This window comes from Giraffa tippelskirchi, chromosome 12, assembly GCF_054371585.1.
Source record: "Giraffa tippelskirchi isolate mGirTip1 chromosome 12, T2T-mGirTip1v1.2.pri, whole genome shotgun sequence".
NCBI lineage: Eukaryota > Metazoa > Chordata > Mammalia > Artiodactyla > Giraffidae > Giraffa > Giraffa tippelskirchi.
In genome coordinates, this window is record NC_137286.1 from 85,332,689 (window position 1) to 85,344,860 (window position 12,172).

At 40.5% G+C, this 12,172-nt stretch overlaps 1 protein-coding gene across 7 annotated transcripts in view; it reads right to left on the reverse strand.

Annotated features, from left to right (window-relative positions):
* Positions 1 to 10,841, reverse strand: part of ENOX1 (ecto-NOX disulfide-thiol exchanger 1) — a 344,181-nt gene extending 333,340 nt beyond the window's left edge. For all 7 annotated transcript variants that reach the window (XM_081551076.1, XM_081551082.1, XM_081551081.1 and 4 more), the window contains exon 1: positions 10,698 to 10,841. The gene's annotated coding sequence lies outside the window, so the exon portion shown is untranslated. The remainder of the gene's footprint in view (positions 1 to 10,697) is intronic.
* Positions 10,842 to 12,172: the final 1,331 nt, after the last annotated feature.

A 12,172-nucleotide genomic window follows, 5' to 3' on the forward strand; every position in this document is an offset into this window, starting at 1 on the left:
ACACAGCCCCGCCCACCAGTGGCCAGCAGCCTCTGCACTAGGCAGAGTCTTAAACCTAACAGGCTGGGGACCTGTCACATCAGTATATCCACAGTAATCAGCCCCCCGCCCCCAATAGAAGGGCCCATGCAGCCCACAATGGAGAGGAATTCCTAGCATTTATCTCAGGTGAACAGAAGGGAGTGTGCACCTGGGCCCCGTAGATGTCTCCTACATAAGGTCAAATTTCCAAGATCAGGACATGCAACCAACCTGCCTAACTTACATAAACAAAAACAGAGAATCAGGCAAAATAAGGCAAGAGAGGAACAGGTTCAAAATGAAGGAACAAGGTAGACTCTTAGATGGGCTAAGCAAATTAGAGACAAGTAATCTACCCAGTAAAGAGTTCAAGGCAATGATCATAAAGATGCTCGATGAACTTGGGTGGAGAATGGGTGGACATGGTAAAATGTTTAACAGAGACTTAGCAAATAAAAAGGAGAAATAAGCAGAGCTAAAGAATACAATGACTGAAATAAAAAAGAAGGAAAGTACAGTAGATTTCATGATACAGAGGAAACGATCAGCAAGCTGAAAGACACGGTAATGGCAATCACTCAAGTTGAACAGAAAAAGAAAGATTTTAAAAATGAGGATACATCAAGAGATCTATGGGACAACATCAAGTGTACTAACATTCTAAGGGTCCTCCAAAAAGAAAAAAAAAGGGGGTAGAGAATCGATTTGAAGATATAATATCTGAAAATTTCCCTAACCTGAGAAAGGAAATGGACATCCAAATCTGGGAAGCTCAGAGAACATCAAACAAGGTGAACCCAAAGAGGTCGACACGAAGATATGTTAAAATTAAAATGGCAAAAGATAAAGAAAAAATATTAAAAGCAACAAGAGAAAAGCAACTATTTTCATATAAGGGAATTCACAAAAGGCTATCAGCTGACATTTCAGCAGAAATTCTGCAGGTCAGAAGAATGACAGTGTATTTTCAGAGGGAGGAAAGGAAAAAAAAAACCACAATTAAAAATACTTTAATCAGCAAGGCTATAGTTCAGATTTGGAGGCGGGACAAAGAGTTTCAGAGACAAGCAAAAGCTGAAGGAGTCCAGGACCACTAAACTGGCTTTATGTGTGTGTGTGTGCTCAGTTGTGTCCGACTCTTTGTGGCCCCATGGACGAGGCTCCACTGCCCGCGGATCAAGAATGCTGGAGTGAGTTGCCGTTTCCTATTCCAGGGGATCTTTCCAACCCAGAGATAGAACCAGTGTCTCTAGCATCTCCTACACTGGCAGGAGGATTCTTTATGACTGTGCCATGTGGGGAGCCCCAGAAACAGGCTTTATAAAAAATGTTAAAAGAATTTCTCTAAGCAAAATGGTACAACTAGAAATATAAAAACTATAAAAGGAAAAATCTCTTTGGTAAAAGCAAACATACAATAAAGCTGGCAGTATCAGGCTCCCTGGTTTCAAGCTATTATACAAAGCTACAGTCATCCAGTAACGCCGAAGAAGCTGAAGTTGAATGGTTCTATGAAGACCTACAAGACCTTCTAGAAATAACACCCAAAAAAGATGTCCTTTTCATTATAAGGGACTGGAATGCAAACGTAGGAAGTCAAGAAATACCTGGCGTAACAGGCAAGTTTGGCCTTGGAGTACAGAATGAAGCAGGGCAAAGGCTAATAGAGTTTTGCCACGAGAACGCACTGGTAATAGCAAACACCCTATTCCAACAACACAAGAGAAGACTCTACACGTGGATATCACCAGATGGTCAACACCGAAATCAGATTGATTATATTCTTTGCAGCCAAAGATGGAGAAGCTCTATACAGTCAGCAAAAACAAGACCAGGAGCTGACTGTGGCTCAGATCATGAACTGCTTATTGCCAAATTCAGACTTAAATTGAAGAAAGTAGGGAAAACCACTAGACCATTCAGGTATGACCTAGATGAAATCCCTTATGAGTATACAGTTGAAGTGACAAATAGATTCAAGGGACTAGACCTGATAGACAGAGTGCCTGATGAACTATGGACAGAGGTTCGTGACATTGTACAGGAGACAGGGATCAAGAAAATCCCCATGGAAAAGAAATGCAAAAAAGCAAAATGGCTGTCTGAGGAGGCCTTACAGATAGCTGGGAAGAGAAGAGAAGCGAAAAGCAAAGGAGAAAAGGAAAGATATTCTCATCTGAACGCAGAGTTCCAAAGAATAGCAAGGAGAGATGAGAAAGCCTTCCTCAGCGATCAGTGCAAACAAATAGAGGAAAACAACAGACTGGGAAAGACTAGAGACCTCTTCAAGAAAATTAGAGATACCAAAGGAACATTTCATGCAAAGATAGGCTCGATAAAGGACAGAAATAGTATGGACCTAACAGAAGCAGAAAATATTAAGAAGAGGTGGCAAGAATACACAGAAGAACTGAACAAAAAAGATCTTCACGACCCAGATAATCATGATGGTGTGATCACTCACCTAGAGCCAGACATCCTGGAATGTGAAGTCAAGTGGGCCTTAGAAAGCATCACTACGAACAAAGCTAGTGGAGGTGATGGAATTCCAGTTGAGCTATTTCAAATCCTCAAAGGTGATGCTGTGAAAGTGCTGCACTCGATATGCCAGCAAATTTGGAAAACTCAGCAGTGGCCACAGGACTGGAAGAGGTCAGTCTTCGTTCCAATCCCAAAGAAAGGCAGTGTCAAAGAATGCTCAAACTACCACACAATTGCACTCATCTCACATGCTAGTAAAGTAATGCTCAAAATTCTCCAAGCCAGGCTTCAGCAATACGTGAACCGTGAAATTCCAGATGTTCAAGCTGGTTTTAGAACAGGCAGAGGAACCAGAGATCAAATTGCCAATATCCGCTGGATCATCGAAAAAGCAAGAGAGTTCCAGAAAAACATCTATTTCTGCTTTATTGACTATGCCAAAGCCTTTGACTGTGTGGATCACAATAAACTGTGGAAAATTCTGAAAGAGATGCGAATACCAGACCATCTGACCTGTCTCTTGAGAAACCTGTATGCAGGTCAGGAAGCAACAGTTAGAACTGGACATGGAACAACAGACTGGCTCCAAATAGGAAAAGGAGTACTTCAAGGCTGCATATTGTCACCCTGCTTATTTAACTTATATGCAGAGTACATCATGAGAAACGCTGGGCTGGAAGAAACACAAGCTGGAATCAAGATTGCCGGGAGAAATATCAATAACCTCAGATATGCAGATGACACCACCCTGATGGCAGAAAGTGAAGAAGAACTAAAGAGCCTCTTGATGAAGGTGAAGGAGGAGAGTGAAAAAGTTGGCTTAAAGCTCAACGTTCAGAAAACTAAGATCATGGCATCTGGTCCCATCACTCCATGGGAAATAGATGGGGAAACAGTGGAAACAGTGTCAGACTTTACTTTTTTGGGCTCCAGAATCACTGCTGATGGTGACTGCAGCCATGAAATTAAAAGACGCTTACTCCTTGGAAGGAAGGTTATGGCCAACCTAGATAGCATGTTTAAAAGCAGAGACATTACTTTGCCAACAAAAGTCAATCTAGTCAAGGCTATGGTTTTTCCAGTGGTCATGTATGGATGTGAGAGTTGGACGGTGAAGAAAGCTGAGCGCCAAAAAATTGATGCTTTTGAACTGTGGTGTTGGAGAAGACTGTTGAGAGTCCCTTGGACTGCAAGGAGATCCAATCAATCCATCCTAAAAGACATCAATCCTGGGTGTCCATTGGAAGGTCTGATGTTGAAGCTGAAGCTCCAATACTTTGGGCACCTCATGCGAAGGGTTGACTCATTGGAAAAGACCCTAATGCTGGGTAGGATTGGGGGCGGGAGGAGAAGGGGACGACAGAGGATGAGATGGTTGGATGGCATCACCGACTCGATGAACATGGGTTTGGGTAGACTCCGGGAGTTGGTGATGGACAGAGAGGCCTGGCCTGCTGCAATTCATGGGGTCGCAGAGAGTCGGACACGACTAAGCGACTGAACTGAACTGACAGTCATCAAAACAGTATGGTGCGGGCACACAAACAGACACAGAGATAAAAGGAACAGTATAGAGAGCCCAGGAGTACACCTATGCTTATAAGGGCAAGCGGTCAATGAAAAACGGGGCAACAAGACACAACAGGGATAAGGCAGCCTCTTCAATAATGGTTTTGGGAACACTGGACACCATGCAAAAGAACCAAACTGGACTACCTTTTCACACCACATAGAAGACAAACTCAGAAAGGATTGAAAACTTGAATAACCTGACATCACAAAACTCCTTGAAGAAAACATAGGCCCGTATACTCCTTCAGACTGACCTTGGCAATAACTTTCTGGATATGTTTCCTTAGGAAAGGGAGACAAAAGTAAAATTTTAAAACTGGGACTGCATCAAGCTAAAAAACTTTTGCACAATGAAGGAAACTATTAACAAAATGAAGAGGCTGCCTAGTGAATGGGAGAAGATATTTTCAAATGAATCTGTAATATGGGATTAATATCCCCAATATATAAAACTCATATAACTCAACATCAAAAAATGAACTACTGACTGAAAACTGGGCAGAGAACCTGAACATTTTTTTTTTCAAAGAAGACATATAGATAGCAACAGATACATGAAAAATGCTCAACATTACTAGTCATCTACTGCTGCTGCTAAGTCGCTTCAGTCGTGTCCGACTCTGTGAGACCCCATAGACGGCAGCCCACCCGGCTCCGCCGTCCCTGGGATTCTCCAGGCAAGAACACTGGAGTGGGTTGCCATTTCCTTCTCCAGTGCATGAAAGAGAAAAATGAAAGTGATCAGGGAAATGCAAATCACAATGAGCTATCACCTCACACCTGTTAGAATGGTTATTACCAAAAAGACAAGTGTTGGTGAGGATGTGAAGAAAAAGAAGCCTTAGAAAACTGCTGGTGAGAATGTAAATTGGTACAGTCACGATGGAAAGTAATATGGAGGTTTCTCATAAAACAGAACTACCATATGATCCAGCAATTCCACCTCTGGGTGTTACTCCGACAAAAACAAACAGTGATTTGCAAAGATATATGTATCCCTATATTCAGTGCAGTGCTATTTATAATAGGCAAGATTTGGAAACAAGTTAAATGTCTATCAATAGATAAATGGACTAAGGAAGTGGTAGGTACATATATTCAATCGGAATATGAGTCATAAAAAAGGAAGAAATCTTGCCATTTATGACAACATGGGTGGACCTGGGGGGGTATTATCGTCAGTGAAATAAGTCAGACAAAGAAAGACAAATGCTGTGTGATTTCATTTATATATGGAATCTAAAAATCAAAACAAATAAAAAGATATAAAAGATACAGATACGGAGAACAAAGCAGGTGATTACCAGAAGGGAGGGGGTTGAGGGAAGAGTGAAGCAGTTGAGGACGATTAAGAGGTACAACTTCCCAATTACGAAACAGAAAGAAAAAGTGAGCCCCAGGGAGGAAATGTCCATCATGGGAAATATAATTAGTTATATTGTAATATCTTTGTCTGTTGACAGATGGTAATTAGACGTATCATGGTGATCATATTGTAATGTACAGAAACACTGAATCACTATCTTGTGCACCTGGAATTTGTATAATGATATAGGTCAGTTATACCTCCATTTTAAAAAACTCTAAACATGGGAAGAAACACATAAAAATGCTAATAATGATGGGTGTCTCTGGGGGGGTAGGTATCTTTGGTGGTTTTTAATTTTTACCTCATGTTTTTATGTATTGCTAGTTTTATGTAATCAACATGTATTGTTTATAAAATTGGAAAGAAAACAAAAACAAATCCACTAAAAATAAAAATAATCAAATAAAACAAGGCAGTAAATAGACTTTACTATTTTCTGTAGGTTTAAATTACTTCATAATAAAATTTAATGTATTTTTAAATTTTGTGGTTTAAAAGAAGCATCCTGTAGAAATTCAGGCAATTAGAAGGAACTATTCAAATAGGTCCAATTTTCTTATTGTTGAGCCTGGACTATACAAGCCTGATTATTTTCCATCTTTATCGAGAGGAACAATGGAATATTAATATAAGAGAAGAAACTGTCCTTGATATAAATCACTGGCACTTTTGGCAAATGGATAGTCATTTCTAGAAGGAAGTGAATTATCTGAACATATTAGTAATTAAATTGAATCCTGTAGCTTCAAGAGTGTTTCAACTCACACACTATCAATGAAGGTTACTCCTTTTCTTCCTTACGGGGTATGAATATGAAGCTTTAGGGGCATGATCAATGGATTGTACGTTTTCGTTGCTGCTAAACATGCATAATTAGAGTCTGGGTTTCACAATAACAATTGTCAGTGGTAAGGAATCTGCCTGCCAACGCAGGAGACACAAAAGACGTGGGTTCGATTCCCGGGTTGGGAAGATTCCCATGGAGGAAGAAATGGCAACCCGCTTCCATGGACAGATGAACCTGGTGAGTTATAGTCCACGGGGTTTCAAAGAGTCAGACATGACTGAGTGACAGCACGCACAGAGTATTGACTAGCTGTAGTAGTCAATACTACTAGTAGTCTAGTATTACTACTAGTAGTCTAGTATTGACTGACTTTTTATTTTAAAATCCCTCACAAAAATTCCTTGAGATTCAAAACTGCCTTTAGACATTTTCTAATGTAACTCCAAGGAGCTCCTTGGGTGCTGGAGGCCTCCGGCAAGAAAGGAAGCCACAAACATTTTAACTTTGGATTATATGTAATTTTCAGAATTAATAGCAAGAGTCAGAGTGTTTCGTTGGTTTTTAAATCATAGTGGTAAATAAGTTGGAAACATTTCACTAGTGAGGCGAGACTCACTTGACGTATATTGTTAAACATGAGAGGTGAAAATTTATCACAGATTCAAGTGGTATCACACAGCACACCATTTTTCTGAAAACATAGTCTCCATGCATGAGCATCAGATATATACCCACAATAAGAGAGCATATTGACCTATAATTTTCAATATTACATCCTTGTATTTTTTTATTATATGCTATTTTTCAACTAGTAGAGGAACATGGTCTCATAAAGCTAATATTTATTCTTCCATGTTTATAGAGCTAGTGGTGTACTTCAGGAAATGAGAAACTCTGAGAAGCCAAATAGAACTTGGTGTCCCGAGCACCCAAGAAGGGAGGACAGGAAAACTGCCATGTTTAAAAAAAATCAGGACCAGAAACTCGGCTCTAAAGCTTTAAATAATTCAACAACACAAGCTAAGGGAAGCCTTTGGTGTTATTTCTGTCTCTATAATAGTAGACTTTTTTTTTTATAGATGATAAATCTCATGTAGGAGTCTTCATTTTAGCAGAAAGCAAAGAAAGAAGAGTCCTCTACTCTAGTTCCCATGTGCAACTCTGCACTTGCTGTATTTTGTGCAAGCTAACGCAGACAGTACGTGTAACCCACATAACAACCAAGATACCCCTAACTGTATTTTTAAGTCATAAATTACCCTCATCTTCTTATTAAGTAATCTACACTACAAGCTCCCCTGGTGACACAGTGGTAAAGAATCCACCTGCCAATGCAGGGGATACAGGTTTAATCCCTGTGTCGGGAAGATCCCCGGGAGAAGGAAAGGCAATCCATTCCAGTATTCTTGTCTGGGAGATCCCAAGGACAGAGGAGCCTGGTGGGTGACAGTTCATGGGGTCGCAAAGGAGAGACATGACTTGGTGACTCAGCAACAACAAAACTCTGTACTAGGGAATTCAATGATTCCTTGTGTTAAAGAAAATAGTAGGGAATGAGAATTTGTTTTTCTATGGAAAGGTTGTGCCTGTATTACCAGTAAACGTCTCATGAGATCAGAGCCTTAACAAAGCTTTTATGGGAAACATTTCCTGAAGCCCACTCTTTCTATGCCGATTCCTTTTCATGGAGAGCCTCACTTGAGGTTTTGGAAGAAGCCAGAGAAATAAAAGGCATCAAGTCATGAGCCCCTTCTCTGCATGCATGAAGAATGAAAGGGGGTTGGGGGGATGCCAGAAGGTAAGTGAGGGACAAGACAGAAATGTGGATGGAAGGTGGGTGAGACAGGCGTGTCGGGTCTGATAGGAGAGAGAGTTTCGGCTGCAGTAAACGACCAGTTAAAACCCCTATACTCTGATCCTTGAAGTCAGCCTATGACACTGGGCAGAGAGCTGAAACTGGGATGCATGGCACAGATGCAAGTGAAAAACTACTCCTTTGCGCCTTACCTTTTCTAGTCTCCCTGTGGATTTCAGATGCTCTGCCCCTTCCCTCTCTCCGGGACTGAGCTGATGTCACCGTTGTGACACCAGCCCCACCGTTTCCTCTGTGGTCTGGACCCTCTCCTTTCTGTAGGTCCCCAGAGCTCTCCACTCTCTCCTATTTTCCTGCACTGAGTTCTGAGGTTATTGTCCCCAGATCCATGTTCCCATATCAAACAACAGTGACCTCCTCTAAATACCAAATCAGAAATTCTGGTTCTTCAAAAGAGCATCCATATACACGTGTTGGTGTGTTTCTAGAAAGCTGAAAAGTCAACGCAAGCCCAGAGTTTTCAGAAGAATGATAGGGTGAGAAGAGGATGGCACCCAGAGTTAAACAGTGGGGTCTGGGCCAACCTCACCATTTGCTCAACTCTGCCTGTTTTAGCATGTTCAGTTCTTGCTGGAGACTCTGGTCTGGGCAGTCCTGGTCCTCCTCAACATGGATGTGAGGAGGAGGTCTGAATCTGGTTATCACACCGACCAGGGACTGGGGGCAGGGGTGCTGCTGGTCTTTAGTTTCCGGAAGGCAAGGCTACTAACCTTTCTAAAATCCATGGGCCGATCTTACATCATAAAGAAAAAAATCTCCCTGGGACTTCCCCAGTGGTCCAGTGGTTAAGATTCTGCACTTCCAATGCAAGCGGGGTAGGTTCCAACCCTGGTCAGACAACTAAGATTCCACGTGCCATGTCAAGAAAATTTTTTTTTTTTTAGAAAAAGAAGCATTCCCTTCAAAATGTCAATAGTAGTCCCACTGAGGAACAGCAATAGATGATTTTTAATGCTCCAGCAACCTGTCTGTATTGTAAAACTTCAGCAGAAGGTAGAGAATTTAAGAGACCCAGAACAAAACTGGGAGGATAAACAAATTTGTGGATTGTACGATCTCATAGGAAAGGTTCAGAAAAATGTGTTTCTCTCTCCTGAAGAGGAAAAGGGTGACTTGAGATTTGAGTCTATAATGATGCAGGGGGACTCTGACCAACACATTCCCTGTCTCCGTGGCAGAAGAAATAAACTGCCGCACGAGGAGGTCAAGAATAACTTAGGCTTTTAGACAAGGAGGCTCTAAGAAAGGAGAAAATATTAGGATTCAAAAGGAAAGTGGGTACGTAGTGTGAAGGGCTGAAGACAAACAGATTCTCATTGGCTTCAGACGGCTCAAGTGGGATCCTGCTTGCAGAGTAGGGACGAACATTTGGGTAACTTGTCAAGTTCTTCTCAGTGCCTCTTTTTAATACAGATACTCTTTGTTACGTCTCTGCACACCATAGCATCCTACCGGATGGAGAGTTAAAGGTGGAGACACAATTTCCCATCTTTCCACTCCCCCATACACATGCCTCATCCTCCAAAGAAAGTCAATCGTGGGGCCCAGCAATGAAGGCTGCAGTGGGAGAAATGGCTCGGCAGGGCAGTGAAATCCACTTTGATTTCTCAGTAGAAATAAAGAAATTAAAAAAAGGAAGCACAGTAGAGAGCTATTTAGGGGAGAAAACATTTGTCACCGTGGACAGAATGAAAGTCCAACCAAATGAAATCAACGCCTGTGGAAAAAGACATGTCATTCCAGGGAAAGAACTACATTCCTTCTTCCATGCTCTTCATTTAGTTTTTGTGCACCCAGTGTACAAAGCTTTATTTGTGCTTTTATGTGCTTGATCATTTTTTCATCTATGAAAGAGGCATGGACTAATTTCAGCCTTTAGGTGGGTCTTTTATCAGAAAGTACTTTCAAAATAAAAGCGATTTACTTGGTACCATCTCAACAGCAGAACACAAGTTTCCGAAATAAAATGCTTGTTGTGCTAGCAAGCTTTGTCCTTAAGTAAGCAATAGTATAGTTAGTAATCTTTTGAGCTGTTAACACACACGCATTAAATAACAACCGTGTTCTACCATAATAAATCATACAGTGAGTACCCCTTGTTAAGGCTAAATGAAAACATTCTGGCTACTGAGATTGTATAAGTTGAGAAATGTCAGGATGATAACACTAGTTGATACTGACAAACGCAGTTTTGATTTTCAATGTTTCAAAGCATAATTTATCTGCAAAGTCTTAGCTAATTGAAAGTACTTAACCAAATCTGATATATGTAGACACTCAATATAAATTCATTCAATCTATTCAGTTAGAATTTATGAACACAGAAATAAAACTTGTTTAAGCCAACGTGGGGGATATGTTATTTCTAATATCCTTGTAACATCCCACAGAGTATATAATAATAAATATAAGAAATAGCATATCAAATTTCTTCTTATTTATATCTGTCTCCCAGTGAAATCAAAGGATTACAATCTGTACATAAACTACTTCCAGAATTCTTATTGCAATAGGGTAAGACTATTACCCATTTAAAAAATATCCTTGAAAATTAAGAATAACTTCATGAGACAAATGGATAACTTAACACAAACCTTACGAGCTCCAGGAGATGAGAAGACAAATGTGTTCGCTGGGGACTTGACTGAAACCAGGTATTCACAAAACTCTTTTAAATGGAAGCTGTTCACAAAGGAAGTCCCATGGAAGACAGTGGAGCTTCGACATGCCAGATGCTTCTGTAAGGAGAAAAAAGCACTCCATCAGGACACGTCTGAAGTACTGTGACTGTCAGAACTGGCCACTGTAGTCAGAACGTGCTGGAACAGCATCTACCACTATTGTTATAAGTGTTAATTGCTATTAATTTTGCACCCCCAGATTGTCATATTCATAAATGGCAGGGTGCGATGGCAACCTTTTCAGCACTGTCTCTAGAAATGACCAAGGGCCGGCAGTATTTTGTACCTAAGTGTATCTGCTTTTCTCCTCTCACCAGACGAGGGCTGAAGGACAATGCTCAGCATGAAGGTGGCAACACTGATCTTCACTGAGAGCCCACCAGCTGTGAGACCCCGGCACAGGCTCTCTGATTTGAGGAGTGGCCCTGCCATTGGAGGGCACTGACTCCATTTCCCAGATAAGAAAACGAAGGCACAGATTCCTGAGATCAGGCTTAAAACCAGGGCATCAAAGCCCAAAAGGCCTCTTCCCTCATTTCCCTCTGTGGTCTGTGTGCTGTAGGAAACTAGTTCACTCAGTGCAGTTGCTATGGAGAACAGTATGGAGCTTCCTTAAAAAAACTACAGTTAACCATATGATCCCACAATCCCACTCCTGGGCATATATCCAGAAAATAAGGCAACTCTGCACCCCAATGTTCACAGCAGCACTAATTACAACAGTCAAGATATGGAAGCAACCTAAATGTCCATCAACAGATGACTGGATAAGAAGATGTGGCACATATATATTACGGGGTATTACTCAGACATAAAAAAGAATGAAATAATGCCATTTGCAGCAACATGGATGGACCTAAAGAGTATCATACTAAGTGAAGCTAAGTCAGACAGAGAAAGACAAATATCATATGATATCATTTAGATGTGGAATTTAAAAAAAAATGATACAAAAGAACGATACTTACAAAACAGAAAAAGACTTACCAACATAGAGAACAAACTTATGGTTACTAAGGAGGGGAAGCGTGGAGGAGGGGGACAAATTAGGTAAATGGGATTAACAGATACATACTACTATATATAAAATTATATAAACAACAAGGATCTACTGCACAGCACAAGGAACTATATTCAATATCTTGTAATAACCTATAAATAGAAAAGAATCTGAAAAGATACATACATATATATACATATATGTATGTATATATATATATAAGACTGAATCACTCTACTATATACCAGAAACTAACACATCACTGTAAATCAACTACACTTTAAAAAAAAAAAGAAAAATATTTCATAAACAGAATTTTGACAAGGGAACAGGTATACTGCAATATACTAAATGAACTCACATATTACTAAATTGATCAAGAAAATTC